A 16,395-nucleotide genomic window follows, 5' to 3' on the forward strand; every position below is an offset into this window, starting at 1 on the left:
ATGATGCCATTTTCAGATTTGAATTTTCTGGGGCTAGGAAAAGAGAAGGTTAGTGATTTCACTACTGTTAATCAGACAGCAAATTCTATGTTATAGTCAGGTGTTTTACAGTAAAAGGCCCAGGAAAGTTCAGACTTCTCAAGTGCATTTCCAGCTCCAGATTGTAGAAATAGATACTAATTTGAAACCACTAGTGCTAATTTCCGGAAACATAGAAGCCATTAAAGCTCTGCTGGGAGTTTCAATTGACAATATGCCCATTAAGGGAGAGGAAACGCAGAAAGATGATCTTCAGAATAAGAGGGAAGTGTAAAGTTACAGAGCTGTTTCTCCTAAAGCAATTTTTCTTTACCTTTGCTTGAGAATGCTCCCCGTCCCACAAGGCTAATTGTAGCATGGAGTGCGTCGATTTAGATTGGGGAGATGCTGCTGCAAAGGGAACATTGACTTGTTTTTCGCACATGGGTCTGATAACAGATTTGAGAGAGGGGCTTTAGATTGCAAAAATGGTATTGGAGAGAATGGTTACCTTCCTCAGTTATGCAAACTGGTAGAACCCAGACCCCAACTGCACTTAAATATATATACCAGAAAATACAATCACTGATCTCTTGTGTAGTGTATAGCTTTACCCTAAGGAAAAATTCACATTGATATCAGTACTCTGCCCCCTTTATTGAATGATTTTAAGTGTTCTGCTGCTGTTGCTGTGGTGCTGCTGTTTTGTTTTGCTGGTACTATTGTGCTTTGTAGCCATGTTAGCTGAATTTCTTTTATATGCTGGCTATTTTTAGGGATCCAAGGTGAGAGAGCCAGTGTGGTGTAGTGGTTAAGAGCGGTAGAACCGGGTTCGCGTCTCCGCTCCTCCACATGCAGCTGCTGGGTGACCTTGGGCTAGTCACACTTCTTTGAAGTCTCTCAGCCTCACTCACCTCACGGAGTGTTTGTTGTGGGGGAGGAAGGGAAAGGCGAATGTTAGCCGCTTTGAGACTCCTTAAAGGGAGTGAAAGGCAGAATATCAAATCCAAACTCTTCTATTAAAGCATAAAATTGTGCTTTGTATTGTTATCATATTGTTACGATTTGTGTGGAGTAGGCTGTATGCAGAGACCCTTCTAACTCCTGGATCCAGCAAGTGTTACAATTCAAGCAGGGACTCAAATTCTTGGAATAGCCAAGCTTGCTTCCTGGTAAGGTGGTGTAGCTCTGTGCTAGGCAGCAAATGGATGGGTTCCCTTCCTCAATTGGCTAATAGTTAAAAAGACAAAGGCGAGAGTTGAGGGTTGAGTGACAGAAGCTAGAAGCAGCAGGCTGGGAAGCCAGCGGGGCAGAGTGATGCTTGATTTCTGTTTGAATCCAAGTCTGTGCCTATGGGGAAAGCAAGGCCCTCTTGCAGTATTAAAGCTGCCAACCCCTCCATTGTAGGCTCAGGTTGTATGTATGTGTAAGTGAACCATATGACTTCCCAGCTGGATAGCTCAGCCTGTAGAGCATGAGACTCTTAACCTCCAGTTCATAGGTTCGAGCCCCATGTTGGGCAGAAAGTTTCCTGCATGGCAGGGGGCTGGACTAGATGGCCTTTGTGCTCCCTTCCAGCTTCTGTGGATAAAGACACCGCAGTCTCCTCCGTACCTTATTCCAAACGAAAATACCCTGGGTAAGCACCTGGAACCCCTGGCAACAGGCACCGCATGGAGTTTGGGGTGGCATGCAACAATATGTTATGTTTGCTGCTTTGTGAGGAGATTCAAAAGTGGAATCAGCAAGTATTAAATTGGTTAAATGATGCATAATCAGATTGGTGGGCACAAGAGTCAGGGCCCTTTCAGCAGTAGCCTCATCTTTGTGGAACGCTCTCCCACAGGATGAATATTTGGCCCCCTCATTAGCCATTTCTAAATGAGGCTTAAGTAACTCACCCCCCCCCCTCAATCCACTAGTAATAAAATCTGATGGATTTTAAAAATACCACTACTTAGTCTCATATTTTCTGTGGATTGCAGAGCTGGGTTTTCATTCTATTAAGTTGTTGTTTTAGTTAGAATATTTCATTTCTGATACTATTTTTGTTATTACTGTGAGCTGTCTTTTTATCTTTTTGGCTCGGAAACATAGCACTTTAAATGAATGACTGAATAAATAAATAAATGGTTACATAGGGGAATCATTTTTCCCCTTAAGACTGCATACATTATTTTTAAATGCAGGCTTGTGCTATATTCAAATAGTTGCATTTTATAGCACAAAAACATGGAGAGCAGGGATTCCTCTGAAAGCCCAGTTGTGGTGTAGATTTTAAAAAAATAAATAAATCTAGATTGGTAAGAAATCGAAAGGAAATCCCAAAGCTTACATGATATAAAAACCTTTCCTCAAGTGAATGTTAAGTCCATCACTGTATATGCTAAATGAATGACATTTACAAGAAGGACTTCTTCCTTTTTAAAGACTAGAACATGTTTGCCCCCCAGTGGAAGTATAAAACATACCTCACAGTAGCCTTTAGCACATGTTAAGTCTCCTGTGTAAGAGAGAGTGCAAAAACTTTTTTCAAAACTACCACTTCACTGTACAGAATTCTGTGTTTTGCATTGCATATGCAATCACCACTGTTCTCAGGCCATTATTTGGTATCATCTTCTCATTTATTAAACCTGTATCTATGTGCACCGATACTTACACATGGACAATTTTGCACAAAATCAATTTTAAATGAACTTAAATTGTTGTTTTTAAATCTCCTAAATGACTTTTTAAAACTCCAAACAGCACAAGTAGCCTTTTAAAATATATGTATATGTGTTGAAATCCTGCAAATCAGCTGTTTAGCAGGAAAATCAAATGTGAATGTGGGGGAATGAGGAAATGCATTGACTCTAGCCTCCCCTCCCTTCTAGACAGAGTTTTGTAACTATTCAATCTGCTAAACTGGTAAAACAATCACTATTAACTAATTATAGGGAGACCACTGTAGTTAATATCTTCTTGTATGAAATCACCAGTTGCAACAACGAAATGGGAAATATAAACAGAGCAACAGACAACACTGATTAGAATATCTTCACCTTTATTGTTTTGTTTAAAACACTCAGTCCTATGAAATCAATATAGATATGGTCCTGATTCTTCATTGTTAGGAAATATGGTTGAATACTTTGATTACAACTTTGGAGTTGGGGGCAGAACCAATAAGGATGGCAATAAACGTTCATTATTTTACACTAGGGAACTTTGTGACACGGGCATAGCTATAAAACTAAAGAGTTTAAAATGTATTGTTTAAACCTGAGTCACTATCAGAGATGATGTTTACGATTTTTAAATACTTGATGAATACAAAAATTGATTTTTGGTTTTAACAAAATAGCTAACTAAAATCCAAATGTATTATTCTCATATTATTTATCTCTTCATCTTGCAGACATCTTTCTATAAAATGTCTCAAAATGATTTACAGTAAATAAAGATTTGTAACAAGAAGTCAGTGCATATAAAACATACAATGAACTCAATATTCATTGTCCTTGGATATATTTACAGGTCCAAGTGCTTAAGCTTGGAGGCTATGAATTTGTCAAGGGAATATTTCCAATTGATTTTGAAAGGAAATCTTTGAACATGGAACAGGTTAATATGATAGTTTCCCAAGAGCCAGAGATCTGAGCAATTGCAATATGACTTGTTCCCCATTGCAATTTCAATCAATACATAGTTATTAAAGGACATGAAGAGCAGGACAAATAAATATGCACCATGCCAAACAGGTTATATATGGCAGGCAGATGGTATGTGATTCTTTTTCTCCTTTCCATTTTTTTTGTTTCTCTTTTTAAAAAATAAACAAAAAGAGCAATTAAGTTATTCAGCAGAGCATTGCTGTTGCCGTGGTGAACATTTTATTTATGCAAGCCATGCTATCTTTCAGTCTCCAGACTAGAGACAAGAGGCCCATCAAGTATTTACATGCTTAGATGATCAGATTTTGAGTTCACGGCCTCTAATTAACAATGTGAAATATATTTATCTGCTCGTGAGACTTGGTAAAGAGGTAGGGTGGAATTCACTGTACAAAATTAGCACAGTTGACCAATTAGGAGCTCTTTGCCAATATTATAACATCAGTGCAACAGTCCCATTTGCTGACTAATAAAAAAAAATGATCATATTTTAATCCATTAGCATTGCAGAACTCGATATGTATTTATTTGCCTCACTTAAGCTATTGAGAGGTAGAAGCAAAGACAGGTATTGTAGGAGAGCAGCAGTTTATTTATAGATGCAGATGTTTCACAGAAATCTGCATGAATGGCAGTACAACCCAAGAAAATAATTGCAGAATCCTGAATGGGGGTATTCAGGAGAGCTCAAAGTGCTGTTTGCTGTGGTCACCTAACATTTGCCATAATGATGCACATGAACATATGGGAGATTCCCACAAGAATCCTTAAAGATGTTTCATAAACCTAAAGCCTCATGCCCCTCCAAGGGTACCAGTGTGGTGTAGTGGTTAAGAACGGTAGTCTCGTAATCTGGGGAACCGGGTTTGCGTCTCCGCTCCTCCACATACAGCTGCTGGGTGACCTTGGGCTAGTCACACTTCTTTGAAGTCTCTCAGCCTCACTCACCTCACAGAGTGTTTGTTGTGGGGGGGGAAGGGAAAGGAGAATGTTAGCCGCTTTGAGACTCCTTTGGATAGTGATAAAGCGGGATATCAAATCCAAACTACTACTACTCCTCCTCCTCCTCCTCCTCTTCTTCTTCTTCTTCTTCTTCAATAGATGTGCTTACATCAGGGCCGGCCCAAGACATTTTGCCACTGGAGGCGAACCACAAAAATGGCGCTGTCCTCACTGCTAGGGAAGAAGGGGTTAGTGACAGTCTACATCTGGAACAAGCAGGGGATTAAATCTATACATCAGGATCTGCTGCTCCTGTGGTTCCTGCCACCTGAGGGGGTTGCCTCACTTGGCTTCGTGTGTGGGCCAACCCTGGCTTACATCCTCTGATTATCTGAGAATGTACATGATGTCTCTAAATGTGTGTTAGGAGAACTGCACCTAAAATTTGGAAGAGAAAGGTAGAAAAATAGCTCAATTTGCAGCTGTTTCCCATGACTACAGTGGTTTTTAGAAGCTGATCATGTGATACAGAGCCCTGCTTGGTTTACTGCCCTGCCTCCATTGCCTAATCTTATTGAGATTTTCCACTTTTCTTAGTATTTGGATAATACCTGTATTCCTTGCTTGACCAATAAAGATTGGATCACAGTGGCATGCCCTAGTGCTTGTTTTGAAACGAGAAGAAAAAGGAAATAAGCCCTACCAAGCCTGAATTTAACAGGTACTAGGCCTACACTATCCATGATATACTATGGCATAGCAATTTGAGAAATTTTTGCAATGAACCAAAGAGAGTATCAGAATATGGTGGGTTCTTGAGACCAAGTCATTGACCCAGACCTGTTGTTTTAGAGCAGTGAGACTATCTATCATAGTCAACTGCAACTGATTTATATTGCCAGTCCATTAGTGTTTCCTTTGAGTTTCATGAGTAACAAAGCATCATAGTTGGCAGCTTCATCTTGGCTTCTTTTTTTATAACCTACACCTGCATTCAGCCAGGCCTAGACCAAATGTTTCATCCAAAATCTATTATTACACACACACACATAAAAAAAACCATGTTGGCTTGCATAGCTATTTGGCTGAAGTGCTTTTATGCTAGCTTGAGCCAAGGGTTCACATTAATCTTGGCAGCGATATTTGAGCACAGAAATTATGTCTATACTAGAAAGGAATTTCTTCTCACATATTCCTTAAGAGGATCGAAGCCAAACATGAGTCCTGGCACCATTACCTTGAGAAACAAACACACGTTATAATGCTATCTTTGTTTAGCTGTACTTTGCAACTGAACATTTGCCCCTTGCTCTCTCTGCTTTAAAATAATGTATGCACAAAATGTCCTGAATATACTTTCTTCAGCATAGTCTCCTTGAACTCCTATTATATTCTTCATGTGGATATATCTGCAAGCAGCCAAGGGGATACGGGGAGCAATTTTATTCAGTTCTCATTTAAAGGCAAGCCTACATAATTCTCACTTTCTGGAACAATATGCAAACTGAACAACAGCCAGCCTTTGAAATTCACAAATTTTTACAAACGCAGTTCTCCAGTGGACAAATGTGTACAAACAAGTACAGTGGTACCCCGCAAGACGAATGCCTCGGAAGACGAAAAACCCGCTAGACGAAAGGGTTTTTCATTTTCTGAGGTGCTTCGCAAGACGGATTTTCCAAAGGGCTTGCTTCGCTAGACGAAACAGCCCTGCCTCTCCTGTCATGGCGACGGTCGCACGCTCGCTTCCCCGCTCCTCCGGCTCCCTCCCACCTTCCTGCTGATGGCTCCTCCGGCTCCCTCCCACTTTCCAGCCGAACTTCTGACCTTCCGGCTGCCTCGCGCCGCTGCCCACCGCCCTCACGCGCTCCCCTCAGGAGCCGTTGCCTCCAGCAGCCAGTGCTGCAGCCGGAGCCGCGCTCCTGAGCCCCACCGCCCTCCAGCAGCCGCGTCGCACGGTGTCCACAAGGCGCGGATGAGTCCAAGGACCGGCTGCAGCAGCTGCCCTGCTTCTCCCCATCCCTCCCCGCCGTGGTGCTTCGCAAGACGAAAAAACTCGCTCTACGAAAAAACTCGCAGAACGAATTAATTTCGTCTTGCGAGGCACCACTGTATATACTAGGGTAATGTGTGTATAAAAGTGCATGTATTAGTGAGAATAACTTACAAAAATACATTATATTAAAGAAATTGCTTTGCAAAAGTGAATATATTAGGCAAAGTTGCATACAAAAATGTGAATTAGGAAAAATTCACACTAAAATGCTGGTGAATTTTCATTAGGACTTTTTTTTTTTTAATCAAATGAGGAGAGCTGAATTTAAGATAGGAAGAATTAGAACCTGAGAGGAATTGAAATGGATGCACTCATCTGTAGTTAGGACAACAAATATATATGTACATACAGAACGTGGAATACTTCCTGTTTAAGTACATAGTAGTACAAAGACTACAGTGATATGCAACCAGCAATAAACAAGATAATGGGTGCCTGTTCTGCCATCTGGGGGATGAAAGGGAAGAAGTTAAAACAAGGAAGGAAGGGGAAGGAAATTAAGCAAGTGGGAGTGATGTGGGAAGGAGCTGCAGCCCAAACTCCCATCTGCTTGCCAAATTGACGGGATGTGCAAAAGATATAGGGCTGATTTTTCTACCTTGAGCTGGCTACTTGAGTACTCAAGGAATGTGTCATTGTTTAGAAGAGGTCCAAAATGTGGCTAACCAGTTAGGGAAGTTGCTACCACTATATTTTGACTTGTAGCCTTACACATTATACTACAGTGGTACCTCTGGTTACGAACTTAATTTGTTGTGGATGTCCATTCTTAACCTGTAACCATTCTTAACCTGAGGTGCCACTTTAGCTAATGGGGCCTCCCACTGCTGCTGCACCGCCAGCAAACAATTTCTGTTCCCGTTCTGAGTTAAAGTTCTTAACCTGAGGTACTACTTCCGGGTTAGCCGAGTCTGTAACCTGAAGTGTTTGTAACCCGAGGTACCACTGTACTTGGAATCTTTCAGGCAGAATGCATGAACTTTCCTTTTGAAAGACAGGTCTTCATCATTTAATGTTAGATTATTTTGATTTCAGATATTGCTGTCTCCCAGCTGGCTATAATTCTTGTCTACATAGTAGTTTACTGCGTAGCTGAATTAAGCTATGCTGCTCATCTGAGGGGATGCTGCATGTAACAGATGTCTGATGTTTCTCAACACATCTCCTTTATTTACTAAAACCAAATTCATAAACCTAAAGTGGAATAATTACAAAACTCAGACCTCATTTATCATTTTGTGAATGATTAGAACTGTGGTGCCTTTTAAGTAAAATGGAGCATTTAAACATAGGGCTTGCAACAATTTGCTTCTCACACACTTTTGCCTATTTGTAATGCAGTTTTCTACTATAACAACAAGAATTGTTAGAGGTTTGCATTGGCACACTTTTGGAATATCTTTGTTCATTGTTTTACAGATATGCTGCATTTTGATTAGTTATATTCCAATGTGCCATTAATAATTAACTATTTCATAGCAGCTGTTGTATGAAACCAGGACTTAGAATCAGGACAGTGCGTGGGAACGTGTCCATTGGGAAAGGGAGAATCAGCCCACAGCCACAAACCTGCCATCACAAGTAAGAACCAGCTGAGAAACCACAAGAATAGGAACATTTATGGAGAATCCTACATAGAAGATAACACTTACAGCTTCCTAACTCCATCTTACCCATTCAAATTCCCATGTTTGAGAGGGAAAGGATTGCTCACTCTTACACATAGGTACCTCAAAGTATCCAGCCCTTACAACCTTTCTGTGCCCATTCTTAACCAAACACCCAACTTTTATTTTTCAAAATGATAGATGTCCTTTGCTCAAATCCCCACCCCCACCCCTCACAATTCATCTATTTTAAGAATTGCTAATTCATAATGGTCCATTCAGTGGGTGGAGCCTGAGACACCTCTGAAACTCTCTGTGAGTTTTTTACTGGGCACTTAGAGGAGAAAGTCATTCATCTCTGTAGTGAGCTAGATGCCACAATAGATGCAATCTCATGAGGTTTCCAATGACATAATAAGCCATGTTTTGTGGGATCAGTTTTACTTTTTGCAGTCTGATGAGGTTTACAGGGGCTTGCAAATATGAGCCCAATGATGGGTCCTTTGGACCCCCTGCCAGTCATGGCAATGTAGCTGCAGGCAGGAACCAATTATCTTTTTTTCCAACTTATTTTTATTGATGTTCCAAATTTCATAAGGAGGAACCTGATTATCTAGACCCATTCCAATCTGAACTCATGCCTGGGTTCAGGACTAAATCTGACTTGGTTGCCCTAGTGGATGATGTCTTCTATAGAGAGAGGGGCAGGGGGAGTGTGACCCTGTTGCTCTTACTAGATCTCTCAGCAGATTTTGATACCATTGACCAAGGTATCCTCCTGGGCTGTCTATGGGAGATGGGTATAAGGGGCACTTTTCTGCAGTGGTTCTGGTTTTATCCCCAGGGATGGTTCCAAAAGATAGCACTGGATGATTGCTTCTTAGCACCCTGGTTCTTGAGCTATTGTTTGGACTTGCTATTAGTGGTTAGTGTCTTAATTTGAAGTCAACTCACATTCGTATTTTTCATTTCTCCTTCCTTGACTTAGAATGCCTCATAGAATTGTAGAGTTAGGACCACGAGGACCATCTAATTCAATGCCCTGCAATGCAGGAATCTTTTGCCCAACATGGGGCTCCAATTCATGACTTACTTGACCACCTATCTGCTCAATTTCAATAGTTGCTGCTCTTGAAATCTGGACATCTTATTGATGTTTTGCAAACTGCCAATAGTTTGTTTTCTTCCCCTTCTTCTGTCATTAGATATATAATGGAATATTTTATGCTATAACACTTTCCTATTATATTTCCACCCTCAGTGTCAGAAATTGGTCTGTGATTTATTCTGTACTTTTCTTTTTTCTTACGAAGTCTACAATACTCCTGATACTTTGCTCCAGTTGTTCAGGCTGTCATTTTCAACTCTTGTCACCCAACTTCCCCTCTCCCACTTTTCTTATTGTCAGGCCTCTAAAGTGCTTCTAATTTCCATTCTTATTGGAGGAATTTGCTCATCCATAGCTCTTGACAGTATTCTGGGTGTTTTGTTTTGTTTTTTTATTTGCTCCAGGGCGATTTTGTTACGTTTTTACAATGCAATGCTTTTCTGCATATATAGAGTGTATGCAGAAACATGTGCCTTGTTTGTGGGTGACCCAGTTTCATTGCCCTTCTGGTTGGCTCAAAGCCACCGTATTTGCTGCTAGAGGGAATGGTTATGTGATCTGTGCGCCAATGAGCTAACAATCTAAATTTTGACAGTGTATGGGAAGAAGACTACAGATGGAAAGGTAAAAGAGGAAGGAGTAAAAAGAGCTGAGTTTAAATGTAGCCGTGTTTTACATACTTAAACTTCATAGCCTTGAGATTGGATTTTTCTTTGGTGTTTGCTGCTATAATTGCCTGTTACACCAAGTTCAGCCCAGGTGAACTATGAAACACTGACAGGTATACACAGGAGTTTCTTAACTTTAGAACAATAAAATCTCCCTGCTGCTTTTGGGCTTCTTTGTATGAGCTCCTTCTGTTCCCCCATAATGTTGATGTACAAGTTGGATCCTCCTAACAGAGGGTCCATGTTGTGCTTGGCCCTGAAACTCTTCCCTAATCAGCTTTTGGGGGGGTTGCCCCACTCCAGGCCGGTGGTGCCACAGTTATGCCAATTAGCCAATCAGCAGCATGGCAAGGCTGGGGGTATTTATTTGGCAGTACGACGTAGGGACCTCCTTTTGCTTCACGCTGCCAAACACCCACCCAACCACCCGTTAATTAGGTCATGTTTGGCCTTGCTTTGGACTTTGTTGGTCGCCTGTTTTGGAATGGGGGCCAGGTAGGAATTTTTTTCCAATGTGGCAAATTGGCTGTGGCCACTTGGTTTTTGCCTACCTCTTAGCAATCGTCACAACTTTGTAAGGTTTGGCAGTTAGGCATTGGTTTAGGGGAATGTGGGGAGGGGAGGTGCAGCCATCACCTTCCCCTCAAATGAATAGGGTATTCCGTTAAAGGAATCCGGGGGTCTGGATCTTGTCTGAAGCCCGGAGAGGGGCTAGGGCCATGCCAGGACCCCTGGGAACCCCAGGGGTGAGCACCAGTCTATATACATTGATGGAGCTCCCCCTGCTGGTTGTTTACCCTTCCAGGCTTCCTGCAGGGTGGGGCAGGCACCAGATATAGTTTGATACCAATGCCTAAACCAATACTAGTCACATTTGTGACCAAAATTTGCACATTAACATTTAAACTAAATTCTGTCTCCACTGTGTCTTTATTTCCATGGGGGATGGGTTTGGGGGCTCGAAGCACAAGCGGATTTTCTCTTTATATGAGCAATTCACTTTAAAATTAATAAAATGTTATGTAATATAACTGGTTTCAGAAACATGATCAGACAGAAATTTAGTTTTCTTTTTGCTCCAACGCTATGTTGCTTTCAGTACATTTCAAAGAATTGCATTTGAGATTTTGTCATTCCAGTTGCATCATGCAGCATTAGAACTCAGGTGGAGCATGTCCTTGTAGGTATCTGAGTAGAGAGGTCACCAAACCTGGTTTAAAGTGAGTCCTTGGAGCTTAGATTGGAAGGAAAAATGAATGTTGAGGGGGGGAGGAATAATGAAATTTGATAGGGGTGGTATTGGCACCCAGAAAAACATTAATGCAAGTTGCCCAACTGTGTTGTGGACTATCGTCTGCTTCTTACCAGGATTAGATGTCCTGTTTGGTGTTCTGAAACAGTTAAGAAATTCTGTGTGGGCAGCAAGGGTGATAGTTAGGGGATGCCTTTGAGACAGAAGCCTTTGCTCCTCACTCAAAGAAATGCAAGAGAGTCCTCAAATGCAGCAAACCTGGTTTATCATGTTTAGAAGTAATCCAAGTAATACACATTGCCATCTATAACAAGAGACTCCCATAAGACCAGGTTTACAGTGACTTAAATGCACCACTATTGTATCTACCAACTATTTCATGAAGCATGATTTCCAGGTGAATTTGGAAATTCTTGCTCAAGAGAAAAATTTGAGGAGTATAAAGAGGAACAAAAAACTGCAACACGACTAGTAAAGTTTCTGATTTTGCTCATGGCAGATAGGGCATGAATCTAAAACATTATTCTCCATGCTTGGATGGCCAGTAGAGGCAAGGACTTATATGTAGCAGCTGTGAGCTAAAAGCTACATTTTAAAGGATTCTACAAAATAGGATGTTTGGAACAAAAATCAAATACAGTGGTACCTCAGGTTACATACGCTTCAGGTTACAGACTCCGCTAACCCAGAAATAGTGCTTCAGGTTAAGAACTTTGCTTCACGAGGAGAACAGAAATCGGGCTCCGGTGGCGCGGCGGCAGCGGGAGGCCCTATTAGCTAAAGTGGTGCTTCATGTTAAGAACAGTTTCAGGTTACGTACAGACCTCCGGAACGAATTAAGTACTTAACCCGAGGTACCACTGTAGGCATTTCCTTGGACTGTCAGTGTGGCTACAATTAGGTGGTGAATGTGGTTATGATTACTAGGATGTTGTATAAATATGCAAACATAAGGAAAATACTCCTGCTGCATCACACCAAAGCCCTATCTATTCCAGCTTCCTGTTTCCCAAAGGAAACAAGATGCTATGTTATTTTAACAATGTAGGCTTAAAGTGGATTCAGACAATGTGTTTAACAGCCCATTAATATGGAACTGTCTTTCCATTAAGGAATAGACCTTGTATGGCTATTTACTGTTTTATTAAATGCAGGTTAGGGACGCGGGTGGTGCTGTGGGTAAAACCTCAGCGCCTAGGATTTGCCGATTGCATGGTCGGCGGTTCGAATCCCCGCGACGGGGTGCGCTCCCGTCGTTTGGTCCCAGCGCCTGCCAACCTAGCAGTTTGAAAGCACCCCCAGGTGCAAGTAGATAAATAGGGACCGCTTACCAGCGGGAAGGTAAACGGCATTCCGTGTGCTGCGCTGGCTCGCCAGATGCAGCTTGTCACGCTGGCCACGTGACCCGGAAGTGTCTATGGACAGCGCTGGCTCCAGGCCTATAGAGTGAGATGAGCGCACAACCCTAGAGTCTGGCAAGACTGGCCCGTACGGGCAGGGGTACCTTTACCTTTACCTTTAAATGCAGGTTATCTTTTAGTAATCATCATGTGAATGGTGTGATCCTCCAAATCCATTCTTTTGCTGTAATCCTCAACAGGGAGGATTCTTCTGAAGCACTTGTTTCTGGATTAGTGAGACTTGCTTCCACATAAATAAGATTAGTAATTTCAGCTAAGACTTGTGACAAATAAGAGGGACGCAGTGGCGCTGTGGTCTAAACCACGGAGTTTCTTGCTTTAGACCATAAGGTGATCCAAAGGTCAGCAGTTCAAATCCACGTAATGGGGTGAACTCCCATTGCTCTGTCCCAGCTCCTGCCAACCTAACAGTTTGAAAGCACACCAGTGCAAATAGATAAATACGTACTGCTGTGGTGGGAAGGTAAACAGTGTTTCCGTGCGCTCTGGCTTCTGCCACCGTATTCCATTGCGCCAGAAGCAGTTTAGTCATGCTGGCCACATAACTCGGAAAGCTGTCTGTGGACAAATACCGGCTCCCTTGGCCTGAAAGCAAGAAGAGCGTCACATCCCATAGTCACCTTTGACTGGACTTAACTGTCCAGGGGTCCGTTACCTTTACATTTTACCTACATTACAAATAGAAACATCCCAGTATAAACTATGATGGAAAATGTAAGAGCTAAAAAAAGCATCCTAACTGGATTAAAAATAGATCTGTGAAGTACATTGACTAGGTTACAAAGCTTATCACAATATGTTCTTTATAATTCAGCTATGAAGAGATTTGTAAGCTGATCTTCCATTTGGCAGCATTTTAGCCTTCTACCCCTTTAACATGCACATCATGGCAAGTGTAAAATGATCAATAAGCAACTGTGTCAAACAAGGTTATTCCATGAACCACCACAGGCTCTGAGCTGATTAGCTTCCAAGATCAGATGTAATGTGTTGGCCATAGATGCAAGGTTATGGAAAGGACCTAATAAACAATCAAATGGAGTTTATTTCCCATCAGAACCTTTTGAAATAGGATTACCAGGATTGCTTCACAATATGCTTTTGCAGTCTTTCTATTTATTTTGCTTTTTGTCATCTTTTCCCCCGCATCTGACTTTTAGCATCCCCCTCCCCACCTATGGCCATTAGGGGACAACATAGTTGGGCAGCTGCCATGGCCCAAGTCCCAGACAGCAACAGCTGACAGGAGCCCTGATTGGAGTTCCTAACATTGTGGCTGAATTTTCTTTATCACTGTGTGTATGCTCCTCAGTGCTCATAAGATTATCAGCTAAGGGAGAGCAGCAGCAACAGGGACTACCACAAGAACCAGAGCCTTCTCCCTCTGGGTCCATCAGGTAGCAGCAGGAAAAAGGATGAAGAGCATGAACTGTCACATGGCATGCCCAGAGGGAGAGGGATGATGGTGACTTTTGCTGCAGCTGCTTGCCACCTTTATGTCTGGACCCACTGAGTAGTGGACACAAGGAAAATAACAGCTGTAGAGAGAGTGGGAACACTCTCTACCTTAAAGCTAACCCATGTTTTGTGAATGGACCAGTGGATCAAGGGGCACAGAAGACAGCTGGCCATACCTCAGCCACCCACCCAAAGTTCTTTAACTAAAGGAGAGCCTAAGCAATATACAGTGGTACCTTGGGTTACATACACTTCAGGTTACAGACTCCGCTAACCCAGAAATAGTACCTCGGGTTAAGAACTTTGCTTCAGGATGAGAACAGAAATCGTGCTCTGGCGGCGCAGCGGCAGCTGGAGGCCCCATTAGCTAAAGTGGTGCTTCAAGTTAAGAACAGTTTCAGGTTAAGAATGGACCTCTGAAATGAATTCAGTACTTAACCTGAGGTACCACTGTACTATATGCGGGGCTTCCCTTACACTTTACCTGGAAACTGCAGTTCCTGTCAGCATGTGACACCTCTGCTCAAAGATCGGCACTGGTTAACTTGTTTCAGTCTGTGGAACCAGCACTGCTTGCTTACAAGTGTCAAATAATATCTGTGCTTGTAAGAAATTTGTATATTGTGTGGCAGCTACACTTTGGAACTTCCTGCCTATTGACACCAGGCAGGTGCCTTTGCTGAACTCTTGTTTGCACCTGCTTAAAACATTTTTGTTTACACAAGCCTATCCAGACACACAGATTAGATTCTAAACAGTTACAGGTATGACAGAATCACTGCTATATACATATATTAAACTGGGAGAAAAATAATATTCAGGAAGATCTATCAGAATTACATTCTTTTTTTAGTCTAGCAATGTGAATAAAATGTTGAAACCTTAGTCAAGCATAATGTCAGGGTTGCTTTGCACATGCATTTAACATTTCTAATTGTGTGTGTGTGTGTGTGTGTTGCTGGTCATGTTAGCAGTCAAATGTGGTTATTTTTGGTCATGTGATTTTTTGTTGTTGCTGGTGGCGTACTCTCCGGCACAAATGAAGGTGTGCATTTTAGTGTGCTCCCGAGTAATGACAACCAGCAGAAAATAAACATGTGTAATTAATAAAAAATGCCATTAACACCAAACATTCACATTTTTATTAGGCATGCTAGTAAATTAGAAACACTGACCAAGGTGTAACTAGTTTTAAATGCCCAAGTGTTTCTTCTGAACTGTGTTCACCCCCATAATACATGGTCACCTGTTTTTGAAACCTAAAGAAGTATACTTTAAAAAAAGAAGAAGCGCTTTTGAGTGTGTTTCAGGAAGACACCTACATCCAGCTGGAATAAATGAGCTAAAAGGGCATGGCTAAATAAGTACCCTCTAATTTTTACTTAGTTAGCCCATGTGACCTTACACATAGTCTGTTTTGGAATGCTTGAGAAACCATCTGTTCTGTACAGGGTAAATGTTAGAACCATATACAGTTTCTGAAGAACAAAGGTGGCAGCACATGCGTGAGGTCTTTTTTTTTTTCTTCTGGCACCCAAGTACTTCCCAGATGAAACTTCAGTAAGTGAGTGGAACCTGTTCTCCCATTTGCCCTGTTAGCCTTTCTAAAAATACTGTCATCCCCAAGAAGAAGTTATTTTGGGAGATGCATCTGCATGGGTATACCCTTGGGAGGCTTAGCTTTGGCATGCGCACATGTGTCAGTTTCACATGGCTTACATAGCTCGTCCTGTGCACACTTATTACAAGCCTCTCTGTACACAGACTCGAGAGACAACTCCTGGATCTGGGAACCACAAAGCTTTTGAATTTGTAGGCTGAGTTTCTAAACGCAGAAGGAGGGGAAATGTTCTTTTAGAAATGTTAATGGGTGTCTGAAATAATTCCTTTCAGACATCCACACGCCAGTTCGTCAGCTTATTGGATCTGATTTCATAAAACCTGGCTGTGGTTTCTCTCCGGGGACCTTAATGATCTTGCCACTTTCAATAAACATTTATAGAAACTGCCAGCTTGCGGACAAGAGAAACTCATATGAAAGACTTTATCTTCCAGAAATATTGAAAAGCAAAAAAAATAAAAATCCTCCAAAAAAAATCCCACCCCTCCCACCTTCACGAGAAGATTAATAGAAACTGTCAAGATGTAGCCTTCAGTTGATAACTGGAATTGAATTATAGCGCAAAGCATTTGCATTACACAGACA

At 41.8% G+C, this 16,395-nt stretch overlaps 1 protein-coding gene across 3 annotated transcripts in view; it reads left to right on the forward strand.

The window, feature by feature from the left end:
• The window catches only part of PRKG1 (protein kinase cGMP-dependent 1), a 653,626-nt gene that overhangs the window by 600,303 nt on the left and 36,928 nt on the right, over positions 1 to 16,395 (forward strand). The window lies entirely within an intron of this gene.

This window comes from Podarcis tiliguerta (assembly GCF_965153285.1).
Source record: "Podarcis tiliguerta genome assembly, chromosome: 5".
Taxonomy (NCBI): Eukaryota; Metazoa; Chordata; class Lepidosauria; order Squamata; family Lacertidae; genus Podarcis; species Podarcis tiliguerta.